Source organism: Gorilla gorilla, chromosome 16 (genome assembly GCF_029281585.2).
Source record: "Gorilla gorilla gorilla isolate KB3781 chromosome 16, NHGRI_mGorGor1-v2.1_pri, whole genome shotgun sequence".
NCBI classification, from domain to species: domain Eukaryota; kingdom Metazoa; phylum Chordata; class Mammalia; order Primates; family Hominidae; genus Gorilla; species Gorilla gorilla.
Window position 1 is genome coordinate 40,140,591 of NC_073240.2, and position 14,558 is coordinate 40,155,148.

General features: G+C 41.1%; 1 long non-coding RNA gene across 1 annotated transcript in view; it reads right to left on the bottom strand.

The window, feature by feature from the left end:
- Window positions 1–276: 276 nt before the first annotated feature.
- The window catches only part of LOC129527089 (uncharacterized), an 84,257-nt gene continuing 69,975 nt past the window's right edge, over window positions 277–14,558 (bottom strand). The window contains exons 2-3 of the long non-coding RNA XR_008671991.2: window positions 13,845–13,921; window positions 277–327 (exon numbers count right to left, since the gene is read on the bottom strand). This is a non-coding gene — a long non-coding RNA (uncharacterized lncRNA). The remainder of the gene's footprint in view (window positions 328–13,844; window positions 13,922–14,558) is intronic.

Consider the following 14,558-nt stretch of genomic DNA (forward strand, 5'->3'; position numbering starts at 1 on the left):
ATGCAAACAAGATTTCAAAACAAAAACAGGAGCCTCCTTTCTCTAAGGAAGCTCCTGGATTTCCCATTCTTTTTCCTCTCCAGCCTATATGGCATGAGCACATAGAGAGTACTCAGTGAAGACTTCTTGAATTTAAAGGAATTAAAATCAAAGCATGGGCACAAGTTTCCAAGAGGAAAACAAACATCTCATTCCTCATTCCAAAACCACAGGGACACTTTACTACAAAAGTACCTTAGAAGCACGTACATAAATCCTCCAGTATATGACATGGTTCTCCGTTTTGCTAAATTCTTCATGGGTGTGCCTCTTTCCTGTCAGGATTTCCTACATATAAAAGAAAGCACAAAAATTCCCAATCATCTCTGGTTCTTCCCTTGTGGGGAAAAGGGCCAAGACATAATCCTTGATTTCCCACTTTGGAAGGCATATACTAAAATTTTAACTATGAAAGCAAAGAAGACACACACAAATCACTGAACCCTTTTCTATCCCCAGTATCTTCTGGCTGACTCTTGGAAGTAATATTAAAGATAAAAGAATCCAGATCTGAAAATTCAGGTTTGTTGTCTTGAGTCAATCTACTTTCCTCCAAAATATTTCCAAAACACCTAGGAGCCTAGACTCCTGACCCAAGTTTCTGCCTTTCCCTTTCTGGTTTATCAACGAGTGTTTATATCATGCAGTCAGTGTGAGGAGTTGGGCTGTCAGAGACAGCTCTTCTAATTTGCAAATAGTAAGATAGTTGCTGTCCAAGCAAAGAGCCAAACAAAATGCTCACATATTTTAAATAAGATTATTATTGATGCAATTGTCAAAATATTTCTGACTCAAGACAAGCAGAATATTTTTTTAAAACCCTTTAAATGACCTTGTATACAACTTCCTTAAAAAGTGAATAATTTAAAAGGGCCCTAAATCAGGGGTCAGCAAACTACAGTCCACAGGCCAAATCCAGTCTGCTACCTGTTTTTGTAAACAAAGTTTCACTAGAATATAGTCTATGATGGCTTTCACTCTACAATGGCAGAGCTGAGTGTTTGCAACAGAGACTATACTGCCCACACAAGGCCTAACGCATTGACTAGCTGGCTATTTAGTTTCCCAACCCCTGCCCTAAATTATTTCACACGCTTATTTTCAAACAAGTGGTCTCTAACTGTTTATCTCTACCTAATATATCTCATGCCAGGGAAGTATCCAAAATTATAACTTCTCTTTATACAAACAAGAGAGAACACTTCATCTTCATACTCAAGGAAAAGAGTTTATTGCCAATTCTAAAATCAACACACAGAACACAGTTTTTCTTTAAGTTCGGGGATATATGTGCAGAACGTGCAGTTTTGTTACATAGGTATATGTGTGCCATGGTGGTTTGCTGCATCTATCAACCCGTCATCTAGGTTCTAAGCCCCATATGCTTTAGGTATTTGTCCTAATGCTCACCCTCTCCTTGCCTCCCACCCCCTGACAGGCCCCAGTGTGTGATGTTCCCCTCCCTCTGTCCATGTGTTCTCATTGTTCAGTTCCCACTTATGAATGAGAACATGTGGTGTTTGGTTTTCTGTTCCTGTGTTAGTTTGCTGAGAATGATGGTTTCTAGCTTCATCCATGTCCCTGCAAAGGACATGTTCTCATCCTTTTTTATGGCTGCATAGTATTCCATGGTGTATATGTGCCACATTTTTCTTTATCCAGTCTATTGTTGAGCATTTGGGTTGGTTCTAAGTATTTGCTATTGTAAATAGTGCTGCAGTAAACATATGTGTGCATGTGTCTTTATAGCAGAATGATTTATAGTCCTTTGGGTATATACCCAGTAATGAAATTGCTGGGTCAAATGGTATTTCTGGTTCTAGATCCTTGAGGAATCGCCACACTGTCTTCCACAATTATTGAACTAATTTACACTCCCACCAACAGTGTAAAAGCATACAGAACACAGTTTTAAAGGACAGCTATATTTCTCAAAATGTTTGCTCAGAAAGGAGAGTGAGCTTTCTCCTGCTAACATATGCTATGTTAGGTAAGACTTGGAGGGAGCTCAGAAGTAGAAAACTTACATGGAAAGTCTATCAATGTAAACTGTAAAAGGGGTTGCTGGACACAGGTGTGATGAGGTGACAAAGTGTCTGAAGCAGTAGAGTGAAGCCAGACAACTGCCTTCACCGATTCCCTTTGGCAGAACAGGAGCTGCTGCACCACTCATATGTCACATCTCATGGACACTTTCATCAGGATCAAGATGAACGGCGAGAACAAATCCCAAACCCCAGAGACTAACCATAAATAGGGCTGATATGGAAGCCTCTCCGTGTCAAGACCCAGGCCCCTTCCATCTTATTGTTCTGGCATCTTCAGTTTGTTGTCCTCTTTCACATGGCCCAAGAAGGCCCCAGCATGTCTGCACTCAGTTCAGAGGGACAGGAGGGGTGGGGCAGGGAAGAGGCAGCACAGACCAGAACTGAGTCACTTGGGCACTTGGGCATGAGGAGCTGCAGAAGAGGCTGACAAATGTCGTCTTTTATTGTATGAAGCCGTGGGCCCAGAAAATTTCAAGCATCCTGGTGCTTGAAGGACTGGTACCAGGAGACGACTAGCATCCTCTACTACAACGAAGAAATATTGCCTCAGGATGAATGAGTCTAACATATCATTTCTTGAGAAAAGACGTGAACTGGGAGAAAAAATAACAAATTCTGTAAAGGGAAAATGAAGGCACCATCATATTTGGAGAAAATATCCAAAAAAGAGGTGGATGAGCCTGGTAATAGACTTCCCCAAACTTCTCCTGGGACCAACACTACCCCATACAGTTTTGGGTTTGTTTTTTTTTTCAAGATTCATATAGTCCCTAGTCTGGTTCCAGATCAAAGGGCATGACCTTCCTACTAAAATTCAGACTGTGTCTGGCGTGGGCTGCCAGCCATCATGTGATGTCCTGCTTGGCGTCTGCGACACAGAAGTGCCAGCACAAGGCAGAATAACCAGGAAGCTCACTTCCAAAGCCATTCACATGGGGTGAGAGCACAGTGCTGCCTCAGCCAAAGCTCGGACAGCTCTACCCAATCGGCAAATCAAAAACAACAGGAAAGAGGTGGGCAGACCTGCTCCCCCCACACCCAGGATCCACCAAACCTGTGCCAGATGAAACAAAAAAGAAAGGAAAAATGAATTCAGACACCTGTGGCAAAGAAAAAGGTACAGGCTGACCCCACATTCCATTTATTTCAGGCTTCCTCCAAGCCACTGCTTGTCATTTTGAAGCTTTACTTGTCAAACTGCACATAGTCAATTTTTCAGCCTTACCAAAAAGAGAAAAGAAAAAAAAAGAAAAAACAGGACCCAAAAATGAAATCCATCTTTGCCAAAGGGAGTTGCACCATCCTGTGTAGCAGCAGGCACAGGTGCTGCTGGTACAATCCAAGTATGGGAGAGAAAGAAATTTGTTATCCAGCTTTTCCACATTTTGCCACTGACAGGGAGACCCTTTTCATATTTCCTGTGAGGAGATCCCTCAAGTGGGGAAAGAAGGAAGGTGCAGTTAAGGTCTCCTCTGCCCAGGTGGCAAATGCACCTGGCCCTGTCACGCTGGCTTCCTGAGTGGGTGCTGCACATTCTGAGAAGGAGGGATGTGATTGCGTGAATCTCAACGCCCCCCTGCAGCACTCCAAGCTGCTAAGCCCAGAGAGATGGTCGAGGGGGAGAACCGCACCCGTCACCCAGCACCTGTGGAGTAGCCAGAACCAAGGCCAGCCCTTGATGAAATCTTGGAGTTTTAATTGTCTCAAGTTTGCTTTCAGTGTCCTTTGCCCTCTGTTTTGCATCCTTCTCTGAGGAATCCCAGACTGCTTATCCACCACCTCACCCACACAGCCCATATCAGTACTGTCTGAGTCTAGACTTCCCTCAACATCCCCCGCTATGAAAATGCGCGTGCTGTGCCTTTCATGTTACCGCAGGAAAATGGTCTGTGTTAGAAAGAAGCTGATAAAAACACTTCCCTGAATAACTCTTGAGTCAAAGAGGAAATCAAATTTGCAGTTTAAGAGTTTTTAGAGGGGAAAAAAAGGGACATTTACAAAACTATATATCAAAATGCATAGTCTGCGACCAAAGTTTATTTAGAAAAAAATTGTGGTTTTGTACATACCTTAAACATTGAACTAGAAAGAATTGAAATAATAAGCTGAGCAGAAAATAGAAGAAAAATATTAATAACTTTGAGAAAGAGAAAAGAGATATATAACTATAACTAAGAAATATTACAAGGCAATAATGCATATAATTCTATGCATTTTAAAGTATTAGAAAATTTTCTAGAACATTTAAATGGCAAAATGACTGACTGAGATAGAAACATTAATATGCTAAGTGAAATTGGAGGAAAAAAAGTTTAAAATAATACAATAAAAAATTACCAGGCATAGATGCTATGTAATTCCTAAGCTTTTGAGATTATTTCAGAGAATTCAGAAAGATGGCAAGGTTTTCATTAATTTTAAAATGTTAGTACAAGCCTGATATTCAAAACTTGACTAAGTCAACACACACATACACATCACACCACACACATGGACACACAGGGCACATACTATACACATCATTAATATAATGTATAATATGTAAAGATCATAAATATGTCTTTCAATGTGATCAACCTAAATATTAAAAGAATCATTCAAAATGGTTAAGTTTTATTCCAAGGATACACAGGTCATTCAGTGTTAGGAATTCTATTTGTATAATTTATTAGTACGTCAAAGGAAAACAGATGACCAGCTCAAAAAATGCCTAAAGGATATTTGACAAAACGTAACGTTCATTTCTCCATTTTAAAAAGTTATCCTGGGCATGGTGGCTCACGCCTGTAATCCCAGCACTTTGGGAGGCCAAGGTGGGCAGATCACTTGAGGTCAGGAGTTCGAGACCAGCCTGGCCAACATGAGAAAAACCCTGTCTCTACTAAAAATACAAAAAAAAAAAATGCTGGGTGTGGTGGCATAGACCTGTAATCCCAGCTGCCCAGAAGGCTGAGGCAGGAGAACTGCTTGAACCCGGGAGGCGGAGGTTGCAGTGAGCCAAGATCACGCCTCTGCACTCCAGCCTGGGTGATGGAGTGAGACTCTGTCTTAAAAAAAAAAAAAAAAGAAAAAGAAAATTGTAGTGAAGTTGGAAAAAGACATTCCTTAAAATGATAAAGAGTTTATCTATTGAAAGCCAACAAGCTAAAATAGTTGAGGCACTCCCATCAAAGTCACGTTAAACAACGATGCCTGCTACCACAACTATTACAATACATTGTTACAGAAGCTCTATTACATATTGGTAGACAAGAAAAATTGTCAAATGAGGTATTACTATTGGAAAGAAGAAGATAAAAGTAACATTCTCAGCAAAACATTGGATTATTCATTTGGAAAATTTATGAGAATCAACTAAAAGACCATTAGAATGAATAAGATTTCCTGACAGAGGCCAGTTAGAAAATAAAACACAATACCTCCTCAACATACTTGCAATAACAAATTTAAAAATAAAACAGAAAAATCCATTTAAAAAGTAATAAAGAGAAGCTAGCTAAGAATAAACTCAACAAGAAATGTAAGATACCTATTTTTTATTAAAAAAGAAACTGTAAATTACTGAAGGAAATAAAAGGAGAATTGAACCCATGCATAAACACTCAACACTCAAGATGAAAAAACTTAATACCGAAAGCATGCCATTATTAATAAACTGATCCATAAATTTTACACAAGTCCATCCAAACCCCACCAAGCTGTTGTTTTTGTTGTTATTTTAGTTTTATTTTGGTTTTTTCAGATGGAGTTTTGCTCTTGTCACCCAGGCTGGAATGCAATGGTGCTATCTCAGCTCACTGCAACCTCCGCCTCCTGGGTTCAAGAGATTCTCCTGCCTCAGCCTTCCTAGTACCTGGGATTACAGGCACCCGCCACCACACCTGGCTAATTTTTGTATTTTTAGTAGAGACGGGGTTTCACCATGTTGGTCAGGCTGGTCTCAAACTTCTGAGTTTAGGTGATCTACCCGCCTCGGCCTCCCAAAGTGCTGGGATTACAGGCATGAGCCATCGCGCCCACCTATTGTTTTTAATTGTTCTTTGCTGTGGCTGTTGCTGAATTTTAAAACGTGAATATGATATTCATCTTGAAAAATATGTATGAAGTAACCATAAAAATCATGAAAAAGACATGTAATGAGGGAGGACTTACACATGTGATGACCTATAAATGGAATGTTAAAACAATGTGTTGCTGTTGCAGGCTATAAGGCATATAAAACTGTTTATGATATTATTTTTATTCTCAAGTAAGTCCCATTCTTTCAAGGGAAATAGACATAAAAATGAAAAAGCTTGATAAAGTACAATATTAGTTATAATATTAAATAAAAATACGAATACAAAGTGCTGTAGGGTTGCAGGAAGGGGCTCCCCACTCTGCCTGTGGAACGCGTAAGCTGGTGTATGGACCCAGAGTGGGGCTCCCTCGGGGAGAAGGGTGGCAGGGCTCATCCGAGCTTAGGGAGGGTCTGAGGACGTGTGGCTTTGAAGAGAGAGCCGTGGGGCTGTTGAGTTTGGCACCCATTGGGAAACCCTGCAGTCTAGGAAGCTGGCATAGGAATCTGCTGCCAGACTGGGGAGGGATTTGAATGTCTTTGGAATGCAGGCATCCAGAGATCTAAAAGATTTCTTTCTGAGCAAATTTAGGTGCCCAGGAGCCATGTTCAGAAGTTGTGATTTGCTTCACTGTTGGTTTAGGGTCACAGTCAGGGTTGAAAGCCACTGTTTAGGTTATGGGGAGCTTCTGAAGCAAAGAGTTTATGTGATTTAGGCTACTCTGGCAGCTGCATAGAACTATTCTGGGGAAAAGGACTATTGAAACAATGGAGGAAGTTAAGCCCCAGAGAGGAGAACACACCTGCCTAGGTTGGCATCGTGACCCACCTGTAGCATGGGTCTCCTAACTCCCAACTCAGTGTCCTTCACTCTGCTAGATGGAATTTCTAAATGCTAGCAGGCTGTGGCTAAGGTATGTCAGACCCAGCCGGCAACAACTACATGCTGACCTGCTAGGACAGATTCTGACCACCTCTCACGGCAAAATAATCTTCAGGAATTATTAACGGTGAACCCTGTTTATGAGGACAAATGCTGAAGAACACAGAGAAGGTTAGCATGAGGACACCTGCAGATCCTACTCAGCAGAATTCACATGTTTACAAAGCAGCAGGAGGAATAAAACAGGATTCCTCAAAGTGATTGAAGACTATTTTCATAGCATGAATGGGCAAGATGGATATGAATCTCTAAATCTGCTTTTTTCTTCCCTTTCCCAAAAGGCCTGGGTCACTGAAGTAAAAGAGTGTGTGTGTGTGTGTGAATGTGAATTCTGTATACCTTTGAGATTCCTTATAAGATTAGAAAAGAAGTCCTTCAGAAATCCAGAAGCCTCACTTATCCTGCATCTCCAACCTACACCCACAAATGACAAAGGAGTCATGACCACCAAAATCTATCCTAGTCAGTATTTGATTTCATACTAACTATGCAGGACCTAAGGAAGATTTCACAATATTGAGAAGATGGTATCTTGTCACTTGCTCTTAAATTTCTATCAGATGAGTCAGAAATATTTTCCTAAAAATTATTTCATTGCTGATAAACTTGACATCATTCCCCTCGTCTAAACCCCACATTATAGCATTAACTATAGGGAAACCATAACTAATATCATTATTTTGGAAGGGCAGGAAAAAAAGAAAGAAGGAAGGCAAGAATGGAGAGAGGAAAGAAGGAAGAATGCAGGAAGCAGGAAGGGGAAAATGGTCTGCCTCTTTTGACATTTTCCCCTTAATGTGCAACATTTGAGAACTAAGTATTTTCCAAAAAGATATTGATGACAGCAAATAGACAAGGCCAGAGAAGATAGGAGGACAGTAATCTCAAGGAGATCCTAGATCTAGATGCAAATTCTGTCCTCTAGGATCAGACTCTCATCTGAGAGTGGTAATGATAATCTCACCATGAGGATACGTGGTTGGTGCTAACCTGGATCTGGAAAAAAATAAAACATCAACTATCCCTTGAATCTTCATAGCTGGGAGTCTAGAACTATACTACCATGACAATAGCATGTCCATAATAACTTTAAAGCTCAAAAGTATAGGGTACAAAAGGTTCCTGGAAGATACGAGAAGAGTCTTGTATCAAATGAATCACAGGGCTTGAGACCTGGGAATATGTATTTCATCAACATGGGAAGTGTAAGATAAATCAAACTCAATGAAGACTCTGTTACCCCAACCTACCCTAGTGAGAGTCCCCAGTTTCCCTCACTCCCTTCCCTGGTGCTCTCCAAGGCCTGAAATTATCTCTTATTCTTCTACACATAGCCAGCCATGGATGGGATGCAACCAAGACAATATTTAGGGCAATTAATACAACTGAAGGAAACTGACTGAGTAATGTCCTCCTGCTTTTTAAAGCCACTTCAAAAGGCAGACACTCATCATGCCTGTGCATTTTTCACACTCCCCCATATTTAGACTCACTCTGACTCTGCCCCACATCGCTGCCTGCTCTTCAATGTGGCTTTTAATGATGCAATATTATGTTCATGAGCATGAAGAAACATCTGGGTGCGAATTCTACCTTCACCACTTGCTAGCGGGCAATCCAGAATAAGTTAAGCTTGCCGTACACAGTTTCTCATTTATACAATGAGAATACTTAGCACATACGATGATTTTCAATGATTAAATAACATCATACACGTGATACATCTTAGCGCCTGGCATCTGGTGTCTGTTATGAATACGTGTCAATGGTTTTCAAATTCTAATTGACATAAGAATCACCTAGAGCTTGATGAAATACATATTCCCAGGTCTCAAGCCCTCTGATTCATTTGATACAAGACTCTTCTTGTATCTTCCAGGAATATTCATTTACAGAAACAATGCCATATGTCCAGGTGGTCTGGAGATTACCTTCTGAGAAACCCTCCTACAAGTGCTGCTACCTAAACAAATACTTCTCTGATGGCCTGGAGTGGCAACAGGTGGGCACGTCAGCCCCCAAAAGCCCTCGGAGACCTCTTGATCCGAAAGTATTCCTATTAAGGAAGTCCAGATTCCAATTTTCAGAAGAGGTGAAGAGGTTAGACCCAGCAACCTTTGAGATCTTTTCCCCAAGGCCGTCAATGACAGCCAGGGAAAGGGCACCAGTTTCATCCTCTTATCTCCATTTATTTAGTGAAGTTATTTTGCTCCGTTGCTACCAGGAGCCCAGCTTAATCCCAATCTGCCCATTATGTTGACATTTCACATCTCAGTGGAGAGGACGTTTACTGCTTTCCCAGTGGACACTGGGAAACAGGGCACTGTTTCCAGCTCCGGACACGCATTCCAACGGGAGCGTCAGACTCTATTATGACAGAGCCCGCTGCTGGGGGAAATGGCAGAGCATGTGCATTTCATCATTTAGGTTTGGTTTCTCTCACACTCTCTCTCAAGAATTACAGAGCTGTACAGAGTGCTTTCTGCTTGGAATGCTCCCAATTTCAAAGTCCTTACCAAAAGAGAACAAGAAAAATATCTGGTAAAAAGGATCCGGGAACAAACATTCATATTGGTGATGGAGAAAAGTAGATTCCAACAAGCCAGCACCCAGGGAAAACTAGCATTACCTGGGATGGGAGAGCCGGTAATCAGCTTCTTCGTGTACTGAAAAGTCCCTAAGCTGCGGTCCCTTAGACTCCGGCAGATTGGAAAAATGCTGCCTCCCTGGGGCTCTCTGAGGGATGGGAGTGATTCAAATTCCTGCTGTTTTCTGGTCTTAGCTGTGGTAGAAATGGCCCAAAACTCAGCTTCCTGGCAGAATTTTATTTGTCTTATCTAATTTCCTCAGTAGTTAAACAACCAAGAAATCCTGTCCTGGCATCACCTGCAAGGGTGACTTTAGTGATGTTCCTTCATGTCCTCATTGTGCTTTGGTTAATCCATCCATAAACCAAAGCGAATCATGAACTAGCTCACCAAAGCACATTAGAACACACACACACACTTACGCGGAAGGTAGAACTGAAGATTTTTTAAAATCTTGTTCTTCTTTTGTTAGTCCATATTTTCATATTTATAGACTTGATGTTTTTCTTAATATTTTAAAATTTTAAAAATTACTTTAAATGAGGTAGCATTAAAAATAAAAATTTTTAAAAATTAACTTAAGATTCTGTAATAACAAATTAAAGATTAATTTTTTCTTTTTAAAAAATGAGGTAGCATAGCACAAAGATTAAGAACATAACACACTTTAGAAGTATGGGTTCAATTACACCTGTTTCTGCTACGACTAGCTGAGCATTTTGGAACAAGTTATTTAATCGCTTTAAACTACCCTTTCCTCATCTATAAAATGAAGATAATATTAGTACCTATCTAATATGGTTTTTGTGAGCAATAATAGAATCTGTGTGAAGTACTTACATAGGTGCTCAATAAATTGCACACCGGTTTTATTATTGGTAACGTGACCTCTTTATGTATAAAGATACAACACCTGTCAAGTAAACGCTTACAAACTTGTAGTCCCAAAAATAGAATGATTCATCTGGCATACCCACATCACAACACACATACTCATGCATTCTCATTGAGCCCCCTTGCTATGACACCACCCATCTGTAAGAAGGTTAAAGAGGTGGGGCATGAGATCTTTGGAGGTAGTTGCATCTCATGAGCCTGTACAAGAATTGAACCCATAACCCTGAGCTCATTAGCACCTCATGCCATCTGGCAGGAGTCAAATAGACATTATGAGCACTAGTTATCTGAAATCTGTGACTGTGGAGACGGGTTCTATGACTTTGCCACCCTGAAAATCCGGATTCAGGAAGGATCCCAGATACTTAAAGCAATTAGCAACTTTATCAATGACAGAGATTACACACACACACACACACACCAGAAAGTTTAATAGAAGTATTGCAGGGACTCTCCTGACCACATACATCTCACTAGAGAGTTGGCTGCACTCTCACCTAAGGAGGAATTCTCCCATCACTCTTCACCGGGCAACAATTGACAATCACTGTCATGGTGAGCAACTGTAACTGATGACAGTATGTTACAGTAGAAAAATATGATCAATTATCTTGATCTAAATAAAACCAACAAGAAAATCATATCTTACTTTTTTCTAGCACACATGCATGTGCACACACACACACACACGCACACACTCAGGGCTCTATGGACCTTTGCATCACACCAGCATCTTTGATGCCCTCTCCCCAAGAATAACAAGGGGTCCTGGGCTCACAAGATGCAACTGTCTCAAAAGATCTCATGCCCAATCTCTGTAACCTTCTTACAGATGGGTGCTGTCATAGCAAGGGGCTCAATGAAAGTGTGTGAGTATGTGTGTTGGGGGATGAGTACACCAGATAAATCATTTTACTTTTGGGACTACAAGTTTTTGAATGTTTGCTTGACAGATGTTGTGTCTTTATACATAAAGAGGGCAGATTACCACTTTTTCTGATCACAAACAAGTCAGATCTTCTGCCATGTGGTATCTCCTACTTACCTTCCACTTCTCTCCTACCCAGCCCCTACCTGCACAGTTCCTGAATATCCACTTTCTCCTCTGTGGTTTCTATTGAACATTGCAGCCACCTCCTTGGAGGACCACCTATGCGGGGACCAATATATTGAAATTCTCAGGTTTCCAAAGCAGTATCCTCTGGTGTCCTCAGTCCACAAAAGCCACACTGTGTTCCACACAGACGTGAGATCCACATCTCTTTTGTGGACAATCCTTGCCCAGCTGAAGACTAACCCAATACTGCTGTGTAAGGATGGCTTACAGAGAGTTGAATGAAAGACTCCATTTTCACCATCTGTCTCATTCTCCTGGGACTAAGGCAGTACTCCATGAAAGGCTGGGCAAGAAAAAAAGCCAAGTACTATACAGTGTAAATTATTCAAAAGCCTTCTCCTCCCCTCCGAAAGCCAAAGATGCATGCTCTTTCACTAGACCAAGCACATCTGATTTCCTCTCCCCTCAGGATGAGTTGTCTCCTAGCAGCCCTCATCAAGCATTCATGCAAATACATTCTTTGCAAGCTCCGTCTCACCAGGAGTCCTGACCTGTCTTCAAGAAATGAACACTGCTTAAGATCAAACTGGGACCTCCCTATGCATAAACATACAAATAAACTTTTCCAGCTCCTTTGCTTCCCATCTGATTTCTAAAACTCTGAATATGCACACCATAAATGAAAAGAACAGATATTCACTATCCCCAAAGCCCATCATTTTAAAGGTGTAAATTAGTAAATAAAGGGCTGGGGATTTAGGATATGGTTTCTCAAGGACGAGTTGAATATAAAGCTGCCTTGATACAAAACTGTGCCTTACTACTCACCCTGCCTTTGGCAGGGGCACTGTCCTGACCTCCCTGTCTTAACCCAGCAATGGCCTGGCCCTAAACACCTTTCTAAACGTACCTGTCTTAGATTCAACTCCCACAGGCCCTAAACTCCTAAACTAGCCAGTTCCTCTCTCATTGTGAGAGTGAACTGACGAAATAATCCTCTCAGCTTCCATCGTTACCTTTAAACAGAGTACTCTAGAGTAACAACTTAACCTAAAGATCCCATGGATGAGTCTCCATGCAGGAGATGGTGCAAGGCTAGACCAGAGAAGGATGGCCTTTCCCAGAGGCCCACCAACCTCCACATTATGACTGCAAAGCACCTGTCCTGTTATTTTGATTTCTTCCTTCTTATGCCCGGCAGCCTTTTAAGAGAAAGTGAACGAAATAATCACCAAAGCAAGCATTCGGTTGTTTGATTTTACTTTTGGCGGTTTTAGTTTCAATTGGTACTCTTACGTATCCCATGTTCCTGGCCCTTGTCATTTTTCCTATGCCAGCCACAACTTGAATAATTCTGATATTTGCATGAATTCTCTAGTGAGTCCAGAGCTGTGGAGCTTTGGCCCTTCTTTCTCTCCTGCATCCAGTACTTTCACTCTGATGGTCATTATGTAAATAGGAAACTATTTAGCTCTGGTTTCCTGGAATCTTCTGCGTAACCAGATCTGCAGGTGTGTGGGAGATCAAGGCCTTTGTGTGAGTCCACATAAACATATGCTCCAAAGAAAGGAACTAAACCTCCCTCTCCTTGACCCTAGAGCCAGGACTCTTTTCCCTTCACTAGGCAAAACCCCTCACACTTGTCTTAAAAGGTTTCCTGAACCTTGCAGAGGGAGACTCACACCAGCATGTGCTGACCCACTACAGAGCCAAGCATCATGGCTGAAGAGAATGCTCATCTTTGAGATGATAACTTACAAAGATGAAAAAAGTACTGATTTTATAAGATATTCCTCATTAATGTATCTTCTTTTTATTTTTCAACAGCCAAGTGTGCATGTATAGTAACTTCAACAACAGAAGTATCTAATAGCAATTCTCAGCCAGTCTCCCAACACACAGAGCTCTCTAGAATATTTTAATCATATAACCAGAAAATATGTACTTTCGTTTCACTTACCTTTGTCGAGAATCCATGTAAAAATGGTGTTTAACTTCTGTGAAACAATAATTCGATTCAATGTGGGGGTTAGAGGTGTAGATTTCTAAGCTTCTGGGCTATTGTGAGGTTTGGATGACTCTCTAAGCCTTCTAATCATTTGTTTCATCAAATTATTTTCTCAAAGTCTACAAGGGTCATACTAGACCAAACCTAAAAGTTTCTTCAGTGTGCCTAAATTTCTAAACAAGACTAGGAGAGGAAATTTGAACTCACAGCTCCAGCCAATACCCTCCTTCTGCCCTTCAGTCTTCATTGCTTTCCTCCAACATAGTAGCTCAGATTCCATTTGTCTGTGAATGGCAGAAAACCAAAAATAGCAGTGTCTAAAATAATACAAAAGTTGACTTATGTCTCAGTGTAAGAGGTTCAAGACTGTCCTGGTTTCTTCACAAACCTAGAGCTCTAGGTCCCTTTAAGCTAATTGCCCCCACGGCCTTGGCTTCATGATCCAAGATGGCAGCTGTTACACTTCCGGCAACAGGTTAGAGACAAAGGGCATCTCATGCTGTCTCTTAAGAATTTCACCAGGACCTTTCATGCGACATTTCTGCTTAAAGTCCCAGTAAACAAAACTTTGTTCCCTGGCCAGACCTAGATATGAGAGAGTCTAGGAAATGGTATCACCATTCTGGAGATTACAGGTCCAGTCAAAAGTCAGAGGCTCTCTCACCATGGAAAAAGGAGAGAATAGATATTAGGGGATTTCCAGCAATCTCTTTCACATGACCAGCTGTTCTCATAAATTTTCAAATCACAGCGAATTTTGAATTAAGAGATGAGGCTGGCTGAAAGGCCAGCAGTAGATCAGAGGAGCAGGTGGCAGACTGTGTGCTGAGAAAGAGAACAAGCTGAAACAGAAAAACAAACAGAGCTGAATGCAAGGGCATGAGTGAAAGAAAGAAGCTGAAAGTGAATTTAAGAATTATT